This window comes from Oncorhynchus masou, unplaced genomic scaffold, assembly GCF_036934945.1.
Source record: "Oncorhynchus masou masou isolate Uvic2021 unplaced genomic scaffold, UVic_Omas_1.1 unplaced_scaffold_6907, whole genome shotgun sequence".
Taxonomy (NCBI): Eukaryota; Metazoa; Chordata; class Actinopteri; order Salmoniformes; family Salmonidae; genus Oncorhynchus; species Oncorhynchus masou.
The window spans coordinates 1-15,566 of record NW_027013362.1 but is presented as its reverse complement, the minus strand read 5'-3'; the positions used below and the strand labels follow the sequence as shown (position 1 = coordinate 15,566).

Below are 15,566 nucleotides of genomic sequence, written 5' to 3'. Positions count from 1 at the left end.
AGGTTCACCTCTATAGCTCCACTCTGCTCCTCATGTCTGGATCAGGAGGTTCACCTCTACAGCTCCACTCTGCTCCTCATGTCTGGATCAGGAAGTTCACCTCTACAGCTCCACTCTGCTCCTCATGTCTGTATCAGAGGTTCACCTCTATAGCTCCACTCTGCTCCTCATGTCTGGATCAGAGGTTCACCTCTATAGCTCCACTCTGCTCCTCATGTCTGGATCAGAGGTTCACCTCTATAGCTCCACTCTGCTCCTCATGTCTGGATCAGGAGGTTCACCTCACAGCTCCACTCTGCTCCTCATGTCTGGACTGAGGTTCACCTCTATAGCTCCACTCTGCTCCTCATGTCTGGATCAGGAGGTTCACCTCTACAGCTCCACTCTGCCTCATGTCTGGATCAGGAGGTTCACCTCTATAACTCCACTCTGCTCCTCATGTCTGGATCAGAGGTTCACCTCTATAGCTCCACTCTGTCCTCATGTCTGGATCAGAGGTTCACCTCTACAGCTCCACTCTGCTCCTCATGTCTGGATCAGAGGTTCACCTCTATAGCTCCACTCTGCTCCTCATGTCTGATCAGAGGTTCACCTCTATAGCTCCACTCTGCTCCTCATGTCTGGATCAGAGGTTCACCTCTATAGCTCCACTCTGCTCCTCATGTCTGGACAGGAGGTTCACTCTACAGCTCCACCTCTGCTCCTCATGTCTGGATCAGGAGGTTCACCTCTATAGCTCCACTTGCTCCTCATGTCTGGATCAGAGGTTCACCCTACAGCTCCACTCTGCTCCCTCATGTCTGGATCAGGAGGTTCACCTCTATAGCTCCACTCTGCTCCTCATGTCTGGATCAGGAGGGTTCACCTCTATAGCTCCACTCTGCTCCTCATGTCTGGATCAGAGGTTCACCTCTACAGCTCCACTCTGCTCCTCATGTCTGGATCAGGAGGTTCACCTCTACAGCTCCACTCTGCTCCTCATGTCTGGATCAGGAGGTTCACCTCTATAGCTCCACTCTGCTCCTCATGTCTGGATCAGGAGGTTCACCTCTATAGCTCCACTCTGCTCCTCATGTCTGGATCAGGAGGTTCACCTCTACAGCTCCACTCTGCTCCTCATGTCTGGATCAGAGGTTCACCCTACAGCTCCACTCTGCTCCTCATGTCTGGATCAGGAGGTTCACCTCTACAGCTCCACTCTGCTCCTCATGTCTGGATCAGAGGTTCACCTCTATAGCTCCACTCTGCTTCCTCATGTCTGGATCAGAGGTTCACCTCTATAGCTCCACTTGCTCCTCATGTCTGGATCAGAGGTTCACCTCACAGCTCCACTCTGCTCCTCATGTCTGGATCAGAGGTTCACCTCTACAGCTCCACTCTGCTCCTCATGTCTGGATCAGGGAGGTTCACCTCTACAGCTCCACTCTGCTCCTCATGTCTGGATCAGAGGTTCACCTCTATAGCTCCACTCTGCTCCTCATGTCTGGATCAGAGGTTCACCTCTACAGCTCCACTGCTCCTCATGTCTGGATCAGAGGTTCACCTCTATAGCTCCACTCTGCTCCTCATGTCTGGATCAGGAGGTTCACCTCTATAGCTCCACCTGCTCCTCATGTCTGGATCAGAGGTTCACCTCTACAGCTCCACTCCCCTGCTCCTCATGTCTGGATCAGAGGTTCACCTATAGCTCCACTCTGCTCCTCATGTCTGGATCAGGAGGTTCACCTCTATAGCTCCACCTGCTCCTCATGTCTGGATCAGAGGTTCACCTCTACAGCTCCACTCTGCTCCTCATGTCTGGATCAGGAGGTTCACCCTCTATTCTGCTCCCTCATGTCTGGATCCACTCTGCTCCTCATGTCTGGATCAGGAGGTTCACCTATAGCTCCACTTGCTCCTCATGCTCCACTCTGCTCCTCATGTCTGGATCAGGAGGTTCACCTCTATAGCTCCACTCTGCTCCTCATGTCTGGATCCAGGAGGTTCACCTCTATAGCTCCACTCTGCTCCTCATGTCTGGATCAGGAGGTCCAGCTCCACCTCTCATAGTCTCCACTCTGCTCCTCATGTCTGGATCAGGAGGTTCACCTCTACAGCTCCACTCTGCTCCTCATGTCTGGATCAGAGGTTCACCTCTATAGCTCCACTCTGCTCCTCATGTCTGGTTCATCCAGCTCCACTCTGCTCCTCATGTCTGATCAGAGGTTCACCTCTATAGCTCCACTCTGCTCCTCATGTCTGGATCAGGAGGTTCACCTCTATAGCTCCACTCTGCTCTCATGTCTGGATCAGAGGTTCACCTCTATAGCTCCACTCTGCTCCTCATGTCTGGATCAGAGGTTCACCTCTACAGCTCCACTCTGCTCCTCATGTCTGGATCAGAGGTTCACCTCTATAGCTCCACTCTGCTCCTCATGTCTGGATCAGGAGGTTCACCTCTATAGCTCCACTCTGCTCCTCATGTCTGGATCAGAGGTTCACCTCTATAGCTCCACTCTGCTCCTCATGTCTGGATCAGAGGTTCACCTCTATAGCTCCACTCTGCTCCTCATGTCTGAATCAGGAGGTTTCTATAGCTCCACTCTGCTCCTCATGTCTGGATCAGAGGTTCACCTCCACAGCTCACTCTGCTCCTCATGTCTGGATCAGAGGTTCACCTCTATAGCTCCACTCTGCTCCTCATGTCTGGATCAGAGGTTCACCTCTATAGCTCCACTCTGCTCCTCATGTCTGGATCAGAGGTTCACCTCTATAGCTCCACTCTGCTCCTCATGTCTGGATCAGAGGTTCACTCTACAGCTCCACTCTGCTCCTCATGTCTGGATCAGAGGTTCACCTCTATAGCTCCACTCTGCTCCTCATGTCTGGATCAGAGGTTCACCTCTATAGCTCCACTCTGCTCCTCATGTCTGGATCAGGAGGTTCACCTCTACAGCTCCACTCTGCTCCTCATGTCTGGATCAGAGGTTTACCTCTATAGCTCCACTCTGCTCCTCATGTCTGAATCAGGAGGTTCACCTCTATAGCTCCACTCTGCTCCTCATGTCTGGATCAGAGGTTCACCTCTACAGCTCCACTCTGCTCCTCATGTCTGGATCAGAGGTTCACCTCTATAGCTCCACTCTGCTCCTCATGTCTGGATCAGGAGGTTCACCTCTATAGCTCCACTCTGCTCCTCATGCCGGTAACGATCACACAGTACACGTTACAGTACAATACGCAGGGCCAGTGTTGTTGAACGCTCAGCAGGACATAACGTTATGGAACGTTCAGATACATTATATAGAACATGTCTTTCTAACATGTAGAATAAGGTATCAGGTCCGCTCTATTCTTGACATTTCTATCTGCAATGTTCCACATTTGCTTTTTAAGTTGCGTGGGAGTTGACCTGGAATGGGAAGTGGGCCATTATGAAATGATTATGATCACAACAAAAATAGCCTCCACAGCTGCAATATGCAAGCAACTTTTTTTGTGGTATCCAAATAGTTTTTTCCAGGCCTGTTTCATGGGTAATTGATTCACAATGATGTGGAAATAATGTTCAGTTGTTGGGACTTCTCAGGTGATTGCTGATTTGATGTTTCCTAAAACCATTTCCCAGCAGTCTCTTAATGTAGCTGCTACACCTAGGATAGTCCTTTACACCTAGGATAGTCCTTACACCTAGGATAGTCCTTTACACCGAGGATAGTCCTTTACATAGGATAGTCCTTTACACCTAGGATAGTCCTTTACACCTAGGATAGTCCTTTACATAGGATAGTCCTTTACACCTAGGATAGTCCTTTATACCTAGGATAGTCCTTTACACCTAGGATAGTCCTTTACACCCAGGATAGTCCTTTACACCTTAGTCCTTTACACCTAGGATAGTCCTTACACCTAGGATAGTCCTTACACCTGGGATAGTCCTTTACACCTAGGATAGTCCTTACACCTAGGATAGTCCTTTACACCTAGGATAGTCCTTTACACCTAGGATAGTCCTTTACACCTAGGATAGTCCTTTACACCTAGGATAGTCCTTACACCTAGGATAGTCCTTTACACCTAGGATAGTCCTTTACACCTAGGATAGTCCTTACACCCTTTACACCGAGGATAGTCCTTTACACCTAGGATAGTCCTTACACCTAGGATAGTCCTTTACACCGAGGATAGTCCTTTACACCTAGGATGGGATAGCTTTACACCTAGGATAGTCCTTTACACCTAGGATAGTCCTTTACACCTAGGATAGTCCTTTACACCTAGGATAGTCCTTTACACCTAGATAGTCCTTTACACCTAGGATAGTCCTTTACACCTAGGATAGTCCTTTACACTTAGGATAGTCCTTTACACCTAGGATAGTCCTTTTAGGACACCTACACCGAGGATAGTCCTTTACACCTAGGATAGTCCTTTACACTTAGGATAGTCCTTTACACTTAGGATAGTCCTTTACACCTAGGATAGTCCTTTACACCTAGGATAGTCCTTTACACCTAGGAGTCCTTACACCTAGGATAGTCCTTTACACCGAGGATAGTCCTTTACACCGATAGTCCTTACACCTAGGATAGTCCTTTACACTTAGGATAGTCCTTTACACCTAGGATAGTCCTTTACACCTAGGATAGTCCTTTACACCTAGGATAGTCCTTTACATGGTGTTTTCTCCATGAATCTTTCAGCTTTTCTACTGATTGTTGCTACTCTGAAACATCAATAAGGTGTGTACTGTCATTAAAGACAACATTCATGTTCTGTATCCACAGGCGTAAAGAGCCTCATTAGAGACCAGTCGCTTCTCACCTAGTTAAATGTTAATGGACATTCCTGTGAATGTCCTGGTAGTTCAGTCGATGGGTTCTGTGTTCTGGTCTGCACAGGTGTGCTGCACAGATAAGACATTTAGAATAACATTGTGGGTCAAAGGTCAGCTACCAACTTAAAATACCCATGTGGTCTAAGAGGTACCAAGCTAAGGTCATGACCATTATCAATCATTTGAAGTCAATGTGTGGTTAACTTTGTAGGCTTTAGAGCTCTTATGTTTGCTTTGCAGTGGGACCCATTACGTTCATTGGAGGGATCGGTGGTTAGAACTGGAAGACGGATGGAACCAGTTTCCTCGTTGAGAACACAACCATGCAACATATGTAACCTGACACCAAATTCTTGGTATGGAGAGAGAGAAATCAAAGTTTGACATGTTTCGCATCATTCTCACTTTATAATCCACTTCTCACAAGCCGCACAGATCCCTTGTGACAACACATACTGTAGGAATTCGTTACAAAGTCACGCTGGTTGAACAGCTGTATATTAACTCATTACTCTAGTCACTCCTCTGTCAGCACCACTGTCATAGCAGAGAGGGTGAGTCGCAGGAGAGGGCGGGCAGGGCCTCGCTTCAGTCTCCTCTAACCCGGCAGGGTTAATCACGTTTTAGTAAGCACACTCTGATGTGGTCTGCTTTGATACGGCAGGCACTCTGTCTGTCTGTGTCTGTCTGTCTGTCTGTCTGTCTGTCTGTCTGTCTGTCTGTCTGTCTGTCTGTCTGTCTGTCTGTCTGTCTGAAGAGTGAGCAAACGTCCGTCCGTACGTGCATTTGCTCACTCTTCTGGCTTTGACACACTTGAAAATACAACCCCTTCTACACACACACACACACACACACACACACACACACACACACACACACACACACACACACACACACACACACACATCGTTCCAGTGGAGAGAGAGGTGGAGTGTGGAATGTTCTATCCTGACATGTTGTGAGTAAATAGGCCTGATTGGTTAGCAGCAGCAACAGTGGATGGACAGACTGACTGACAGACTGACAGACAGACTGAGGGACTGACAGACTGCGTGTGAAATGGAACCCTATTCCCTACATACAGCACTACTAGGGCCCAAAGGGTTCTAGTCAAGAGTAGTGCACTATGCAGGGCATAGGGTGCCATTTGGGACATAGCCAAAGAGACAAACAGTACAGCTGCACCTGGGAATCTTGGACCCAAACGGAGCAGGCAGCACATTCATCATGTGTCCTACCCCCACGCATGGGATGGGATAGACAGACTGGGAAACATACAACAGTAGCCACCTGGGTCTGGTCTGCAGACCTCTCCTCGTAGTTCCACTGAAACAGTTTCCGTTTTGACTCCTCACAATGACAAACTGGCACACAGCACTGTGCTCTGAGGTAGACCTGGGTTCAAATAGTCTTTATTTTTCTCTTTCTGATACTCTGCTCGAGTGACATGGAGTATGGAAAAGTACTTTATGATGAATATGAAAATCTGAGTATTCCAAAATGATTTTACATTGATCAGAAATAAATGTCCCGAAACACACATGCATGACAAGTATTCTTCCTCATTTGAACTTTCATCTTCATGGCTTTCCAGACTGTTCTCCTCTGTCAGCCACCAGACTCACACAGACTGACAGACAGACACAACTAGTTGTCCTGCCTTAGATGCATGATGTATGTTTATACTGGGTGTTTTTCACCCCCTGTTTTATCTTCTATCTCAACATACAGTTACAGAGAGAGCAACTGGTGCTCTGCCCGGTAGAGTGGTGTAAGTGGTGCTGGTCCCGTGGTGGGGAGTGGTGTAAGGTGGTGCTGGTCCCGGTGGTGTGGAGTGGTGTAAGGTGGTGCTGGTCCCGGTGGTGTGGAGTGGTAAAAGTGGTGCTGGTCCCGGTGGTGTGGAGTGGTAAAGTGGTGCTGGTCCCGGTGGTGTGGAGTGGTGTAAAGTGGTGCTGGTCCCGGTGGTGGGAGGGTGTGTAAGGTGGTGCTGGTCCTGGTGGTGTGTAGTGGTGTAAAGTGCTGCTGGTTCCGGTGGTGTGGAGTGGTGTAAGGTGGTGCTGGTCCCGGTGGTGTGGAGGGTGTAAAGTGTGCTGGTCCCGGTGGTGTGGAGTGGTGTAAAGTGCTGCTGGTTCCGGTGTGGGAGTGGTGTAAAGTGGTGCTGGTCCCGTGGAGTGGTGTAAAGTGGTGCTGGTTCCGGTGGTGTGGAGGGTGTAAAGTGGTGCTGGTTCCGGTGGTGTGGAGTGGTGTAAAGTGGTGCTGGTCCCGGTGGTGTGGAGTGGTGTAAAGTGCTGCTGGTCCCGGTGGAGTGGTATAAAGTGGTGCTGGTCCCAGTGGTGTGGAGTGGTGTAAAGTGGTGTAAAGTGGTGCTGGTCCCAGTGGTGTAAAGTGGTGCTGGTCCCGGTGTTCTGTAGTGGTGTAAAGTGGTGCTGGTCCCGGTGGTCTGTAGTGGTGTAAAGTGGTGCTGGTCCCGGTGGTCTGTAGTGGTGTAAAGTGGTGCTAGTCCCAGTGGTGTAAAGTGGTGCTGGTCCCGGTGTTCTGTAGTGGTGTAAAGTGATGCTGAAACTTAAGAAGGGGAAGCATCGACATTGCACACATAGATCTACGGCTTCTTAGACTCATTTCTATGTGAATTTGTCCATGTCGCCCCAAAAAGTTACACACTGCAGCTTGAACTTAACTCAAATATTAACTCACAGAGCATTTCACTCTTAGCCTATAACAAACCAACCCCCTAAAAAAGGAAGCTTTTTTGTGCTTTGCTCCATCCAATCCTATCCATGGCTATTTGTTACCCTCTTTTCTCATCCTCCCCCCTTTTCTGTTTCCCTCCTCAACGTACGGAAGCCCAGGGTGCATTTTTAGTGCCCTCCCATAGAGGTCCCTCAGCTCCTGTTATGACCCTTATTTATGTATCCTGTTACAAATGGAAGTCGTGTCAGGGTCCGGTGAGCAAGGCTGCTCAAATATTTCCCTTTCAGTTGTGACTGTCTGACAAATTGAGGGATGACTGGACTGGACAGACACTTGTTCTTTGCTGAATGTTGTGTTTTGTTTGAGGCCCATGTCTGTCTGAAGACTCTGGACCTGCTTGGTTGATTTAGTGCAAAGTGGGGGTAGAGTAATGTCTCTGTCCCTGACCACTCTCTCACACCAGCTGTGTGTGTGTGTGTGTGTGTGTGTGTGTGTGTGTGTGTGTGTGTGTGTGTGTGTGTGTGTGTGTGTGTGTGTGTGTGTGTGTGTGTGTGTGTGTGTGTGTGTGTGTGTGTGTGTGTGTGTGTGTGTGTGTGTGTGTGTGTGTGTAAATGTCAACTCTCAACAATAACAACAGGACATCATTATTGTAAGGTGATATTTGATGATGGTGTACTACAATCTGGTACAACACGGTCATTATGTGGTGGAAGCCTGTCAATCTGTCCCACAGATAAACCATCTCCACAGGTTGTCTTATCCAAGCATGGCTGGAATGTGTCTTATCCAAGCATGGCTGGAAACAATCTTATCCAAGCATGGCTGGAATGTGTCTTATCCAAGCATGGCTGGAATGTATCTTATCCAAGCATGGCTGGAATGTATCTTATCCAAGCATGGCTGGAATGTATCTTATCCAAGCATGGCTGGAATGTGTCTTATCCAGGCATGGCTGGAATGTATCTTATCCAAGCATGGCTGGAATGTATCTTATCCAAGCATGGCTGGAATGTATCTTATCCAAGCATGGCTGGAATGTATCTTATCCAAGCATGGCTGGAATGTATCTTATCCAAGCATGGCTGGAATGTGTCTTATCCAAGCATGGCTGGAATGTATCTTATCCAAGCATGGCTGGAATGTGTCTTATCCAAGCATGGCTGGAATGTATCTTATCCAAGCATGGCTGGAATGTATCTTATCCAAGCATGGCTGGAATGTATCTTATCCAAGCATGGCTGGAATGTATCTTATCCAAGCATGGCTGGAATGTATCTTATCCAAGCATGGCTGGAATGTATCTTATCCAAGCATGGCTGGAATGTATCTTATCCAAGCATGGCTGGAATGTGTCTTATCCAGGCATGGCTGGAATGTGTCTTATCCAAGCATGGTTGGAATGTATCTTATCCAAGCATGGCTAGAATGTGTCTTATCCAAGCATGGCTGGAATGTGTCTTATCCAAGCATGGCTGGAATGTGTCTTATCCAAGCATGGCTAGAATGTGTCTTATCCAAGCATGGCTAGAATGTGTCTTATCCAGGCATGGCTAGAATGTGTCTTATCTAAGCATGGCTAGAATGTGTCTTATCCAGGCATGGCTAGAATGTATCCTTTCCAAGCATGGCTGGAATGTGTCTTATCCAGGCATGGCTAGAATGTATCCTTTCCAAGCATGGCTAGAATGTATCCTTTCCAAGCATGGCTAGAATGTGTCTTATCCAGGCATGGCTTGAATGTATCCTTTCCAAGCATGGCTGGAGTGTGTCTTATCCATGCATGGCTGGAATGTGTCTTATCCAGGCATGGCTAGAATGTATCCTTTCCAAGCATGGCTGGAATGTGTCTTATCCAGGCATGGCTAGAATGTATCCTTTCCAAGCATGGCTGGAATGTGTCTTATCCAGGCATGGCTAGAATGTATCCTTTCCAAGCATGGCTGGAATGTGTCTTATCCAGGCATGGCTAGAATGTATCCTTTCCAAGCATGGCTGGAATGTGTTTCATTCTCCTAATATTCAGTGGTATTATTTTGTGTCGATCAACAAGTCGTTGTTTAAGTCAACTGGGCTCTGTTAATTACAGTAACACTTAGCAACCACCTATAGATACAGAACCCTCCATCACACAGACAGTTAGACACGGCAGATGAGAACAACCCAGTCAAAGAAAGAACACACTTGTTCAGTATATCTCTCTGTTGTCATCTGGCTTTGGTTCAACTGTAGATCATGTCTGTCATTATTTGGAATATCATTATTCTGACTTCATAGCAATCTGAAATGAATGGATATCTTCACCTTGTGTTCATATCAGATGTTGTTGATCTTTCTGCTCATACAGTGATGGTAACTTTGCATGCATGGGGGAATGTGTCTGTCTCCTCATGGTGTATGTCTACAGTGCAGCTGGAGCTAGGTCAGAGGCACTCCAACATTAGTGACAATCTGGTTAGCATTATCTACATGTCAAGGAAAGGAAAGATCCCTTGTCTGCCACTATTGATGTTCTGTAGTTCCGTCTCTCCCTCCCTCACTTTTCATCCCTCTCTCATTTCACTCATATGACTTGGTTTGGATTTGGTATTATGGGAAATGGGGATTTTTCTTAACGTCTGGTCCAGTGTTGTGTTTCTATGGTGATGTCCTTGCTGTCACTCTCCTAAAGAGTTAGTTATCTCTTCCTAACTGGTCCAGTGTTGTGTTTCTATGGTGATGCCCTTGCTGTCGCTCTCCTAAAGAGTTAGTTATCTCTTCCTAACTGGTCCAGTGTTGTGTTTCTATGGTGATGTCCTTGCTGTCGCTCTCCTAAAGAGTTAGTTATCTCTTCCTAACTGGTCCAGTGTTGTGTTTCTATGGTGATGTCCTTGCTGTCACTCTCCTAAAAGTTAGTTATCTCTTCCTAACTGGTCCAGTGTTGTGTTTCTATGGTGATGTCCTTGCTGTCGCTCTCCTAAAGAGTTAGTTATCTCTTCCTAACTGGTCCAGTGTTGTGTTTCTATGGTGATGTCCTTGCTGTCGCTCTCCTAAAGAGTTACTTATCTCTTCCTAACTGGTCCAGTGTTGTGTTTCTACGGTGATGTCCTTGCTGTCGTCTAAAGAGTTAGTTATCTCTTCCTAACTGGTCCAGTGTTGTGTTTCTATGGTGATGTCCTTGCTGTCACTCTCCTAAAGAGTTAGTTATCTCTTCCTAACTGGTCCAGTGTTGTGTTTCTATGGTGATGTCCTTGCTGTCACTCTCCTAAAGAGTTAGTTATCTCTTCCTAACTGGTCCAGTGTTGTGTTTCTATGGTGATGTCCTTGCTGTCGCTCTCCTAAAGAGTTAGTTATCTCTTCCTAACTGGTCCAGTGTTGTGTTTCTATGGTGATGTCCTTGCTGTCGCTCTCCTAAAGAGTTAGTTATCTCTTCCTAACTGGTCCAGTGTTGTGTTTCTATGGTGATGTCCTTGCTGTCACTCTCCTAAAGAGTTAGTTATCTCTTCCTAACTGGTCCAGTGTTGTGTTTCTATGGTGATGTGCTTGCTGTCGCTCTCCTAAAGAGTTAGTTATCTCTTCCTAACTGGTCCAGTGTTGTGTTTCTATGGTGATGTGCTTGCTGTCGCTCTCCTAAAGAGTTAGTTATCTCTTCCTAACTGGTCCAGCATACTGTTCCTCACGAGTCACTCTCTTTAGAGGCTTATAGAATTCTAAAGAGTATAGGGAACATCAGTGAGGAGCTTTTTCCCACTCTTGGGGGTGATGTGCAGGACAGATGGATATGGGTCTGTGCAGTCAGTCTTATGGCAAACAGAAGAGAATAACATAACTGGAATGGCAGATGTGTGTCTAACCTAGATAGAGGAGAGGGGAGGGAGAGTCACAGCACTGCCTGCCATGGCACAGACAGAACTAGCCCCATCTTTCATGTGTTCCCTGGTATTTTTATGACAACTCATCAGGTTCATGTGCAACGGGCCCATTCTTGTAACCAAACACAGAGCTGCAGAAACAAGCGTCTCTCTCTTTCTCTTCAATCCCTCTTTCTCTCTTTCTCTCTTTCTCTCTCTCTCTCTCTCTCTCTCTCTCTCTCTCTCTCTCTCTCTCTCTCTCTCTCTCTCTCTCTCTCTCTCGCCCACTCTCTCTCAAATCAATTCAACTCTTCCTCTCTGTCTCTCTCCAGCTCTGGGACAGATCATGCTGTATGTGGATGGAATGAACGGCCTCATAAGTCACAACGAAACCGTCCAATGGCTTTACACACTCGTTGGATCCAAGGTACAGTACCAAGTTACCAAAGGAAATATCATTGTACTTTTGCATTTGACCATATAACAACTGTAAAACATGCATCCATCCTCTGATGGCCAGGTCAATCTATTTTCTTCCCCAATCCCTCTCTCTCTGTCCCCTCTTTCTTTTTATTTCTCTGTCTCTCTCTGTCCCCTCTCTCTCTTTCTTTCTCTGTCTCTCTCTGTCCCCTCCCTCCTTCTCTCTCTCTCTCTCTCTCTCTCTCTCTCTCTCTCTCTCTCTCTTTCTCTCTTTCTCTGTCTCTCTCTGTCTCCTCTCTCTCTCTGTCTGTCTCTCTCTCTTTCTCTCTTTCTTTGTCTCTCTGTCCCCTCCCTCCTCCCTCTCCCTCTCTCTCTCTCTCTCTCTCTCTCTCTCTTTCTCTCTCTCCTATCTCCTTCTCTCACTTTCTCTGTCCTCTCTTTCTCTCTCGTCCACTCTCTCTCTGTCCTTTCTATCTCTGTCTTTCTCTCTCTCTCCCTCTTTCTCCTCTGGGAGAGAGTGTCTCTGCATTTCCTGCTCTAACCGATTCTTCTCTCCTCTGCTCCTTCTTCCTGGCCAAGTGTAACACACAGCATGGTTTTGATGTCCCGATCAGGCACTCACTTTATTACACACAGATCTTCACATCCCTTCCTTTTTTCTCTCTGTTTCTCTGTCTTTCCTTCTCTTTTCTGGCTTTACATTCTGACTGTACCATGCCTTGGTATTATTCACCCCTACAAGTACAACCCCTGTTCCCTTATTTCCTATACATCCTCTATCAGGCCTTTATCTCAACCCCTCAGGGCTGTCAGAGCAGGAAAACCTCTTATCGGGCACTATGTAATGACACATTTAAACCCTATTAGTGGTTAACATGCTGTACCTCGTTGGTCACATTTAAACCCTATCAGTGGTTAACATGCTGCACCTCGTTGGTCACATTTAAACCCTATCAGTGGTTAACATGCTGTACCTCGTTGGTCACATTTAAACCCTATCAGTGGTTAACATGCTGTACCCTGGTCACATTTAAACCCTATCAGTGGTTAACATGCTGTACTCGTTGGTGACATTTAAAAACCCTATCAGTGGTTAACATGCTGTACCGTTGGTGACATTTAAACCCTATCAGTGGTTAACATGCTGTACCTCGTTGGTGACATTTAAACCCTATCAGTGGTTAACATGCTGTACCTCGTTGGTCACATTTAAACCCTATCAGTGGTTAACATGCTGTACCTCGTTGGTCACATTTAAACCCTATCAGTGGTTAACATGCTGCACCTCGTTGGTCACATTTAAACTCTATCAGTGGTTAACATGCTGTACCTCGTTGGTCACATTTAAACCCTATCAGTGGTTAACATGCTGTACCTCGTTGGTCACATTTAAACTCTATCAGTGGTTAACATGCTGTACCTCGTTGGTCACATTTAAACCCTATCAGTGGTTAACATGCTGTACCTCGTTGGTCACATTTAAACCCTATCAGTGGTTAACATGCTGTACCTCGTTGGTCACATTTAAACCCTATCAGTGGTTAACATGCTGTACCTCGTTGGTCACATTTAAACTCTATCAGTGGTTAACATGCTGTACCTCGTTGGTCACATTTAAACCCTATCAGTGGTTAACATGCTGTACCTCGTTGGTCACATTTAAACCCTATCAGTGGTTAACATGCTGTATCTCGTTGGTCACATTTAAACCCTATCAGTGGTTAACATGCTGTACCTCGTTGGTCACATTTAAACCCTATCAATGGTTAACATGCTGTACCTCGTTGGTCACATTTAAACCCTATCAGTGGTTAACATGCTGTACCTCGTTGGTCACATTTAAACCCTATCAGTGGTTAACATGCTGTACCTCGTTGGTGACATTTAAACTCTATCAGTGGTTAACATGCTGTACCTCGTTGGTGACATTTAAACCCTATCAGTGGTTAACATGCTGTACCTCGTTGGTCACATTTAAACCCTATCAGTGGTTAACATGCTGTACCTCGTTGGTGACATTTAAACCCTATCAGTGGTTAACATGCTGTACCTCGTTGGTCACATTTAAACTCTATCAGTGGTTAACATGCTGTACCTCGTTGGTCACATTTAAACTCTATCAGTGGTTAACATGCTGCACCTCGTTGGTCACATTTAAACCCTATCAGTGGTTAACATGCTGTACCTCGTTGGTCACATTTAAACTCTATCAGTGGTTAACATGCTGCACCTCGTTGGTCACATTTAAACCCTATCAGTGGTTAACATGCTGCACCTCGTTGGTCACATTTAAACCCTATCAGTGGTTAACATGCTGTACCTCGTTGGTCACATTTAAACCTATCAGTGGTTAACATGCTGCACTGTTGGTCACATTTAAACCCTATCAGTGGTTAACATGCTGTAACTCGCTGGTCACATTTAAACCCTATCAGTGGTTAACATGCTGTACCTCGCTGGTCACATTTAAACCCTATCAGTGGTTAACATGCTGTACCTCGTTGGTCACATTTAAACCCTATCAGTGGTTAACATGCTGTACCTCATTGGTCACATTTAAACCCTATCAGTGGTTAACATGCTGTACCTCGTTGGTCACATTTAAACCCTATCAGTGGTTAACATGCTGTACCTCGTTGGTCACATTTAAACCCTATCAGTGGTTAACATGCTGCACCTCGTTGGTCACATTTAAACCCTATCAGTGGTTAAAATGCTGCACCTCGTTGGTCACATTTAAACTCTATCAGTGGTTAACATGCTGTACCTCGTTGGTCACATTTAAACCCTATCAGTGGTTAACATGCTGCACCTCGTTGGTCACATTTAAACCCTATCAGTGGTTAACATGCTGTACCTCGTTGGTCACATTTAAACCCTATCAGTGGTTAACATGCTGTACCTCGTTGGTCACATTTAAACTCTATCAGTGGTTAACATGCTGTACCTCGTTGGTCACATTTAAACTCTATCAGTGGTTAACATGCTGTACCTCGTTGGTCACATTTAAACCCTATCAGTGGTTAACATGCTGCACTTCGTTGGTCACTGAAGCAGTTATAACATGCAGAATGAGTTTGATATGGTCCCTAGTGCATAAAACCTTTTTCTGCTCTGCTGTGTGTGTGTGTGTGTGTGTGTGTGTGTGTGTGTGTGTGTGTGTGTGTGTGTGTGTGTGTGTGTGTGTGTGTGTGTGTGTGTGTGTGTGTGTGTGTGTGTGTGTGTGTGTGTGTGTGTGTGTGTGTGTGTGTGTGTGTGTAGTTCCGTCTGGTAGTGAAGACAGCTCTGAAACTGTTACTGGTGTTTGTGGAGTACACTGAACCTAACACTGCCCTGCTCATCCATGCTGTCAACACCGTGGACACCAAGAGAGGTAGGAGAGACCAGACCACACCCTACACACACACATTGTAGACACCGCGGGAGGTAAGTGTGTGTTTATTGAAAAAGACTGTAACTCTCTCCTCTGGTGGGGTTCAGTTACCTGCCTCTGTAAAAGCTCCACACTGTGTCCTCTCCAGTAGTGGGGGAGGTGTGTGTCTCAACTCTGTCTAAGCCCATCACTCTTGTGGCTGTGTAAGGAGAGAGAACCAGATACCAGGAGCTCTGGGTAAGACTGAGACGGTCCATGACCCCACTGTCTGACTGCAGCGCTGCCTCATGTTCACACACACACACACACACACACACACACACACACACACACACACACACACACACACACACACACACACACACACACACACACACACACACACACACTACTACCCTGGAAACTGTTCAGGACACTTGAGCTGCCTACAACTAGTCCC

At 46.5% G+C, this 15,566-nt stretch overlaps 1 long non-coding RNA gene across 1 annotated transcript; it reads left to right on the top strand.

The window, feature by feature from the left end:
* Nucleotides 1–5,085: 5,085 nt before the first annotated feature.
* LOC135536979 (uncharacterized) lies at nucleotides 5,086–15,077 on the top strand. Its single transcript, XR_010455100.1, has 3 exons — nucleotides 5,086–5,172; nucleotides 11,667–11,761; nucleotides 15,016–15,077. It is a non-coding gene; the product is annotated as an uncharacterized LOC135536979 (long non-coding RNA).
* Nucleotides 15,078–15,566: the final 489 nt, after the last annotated feature.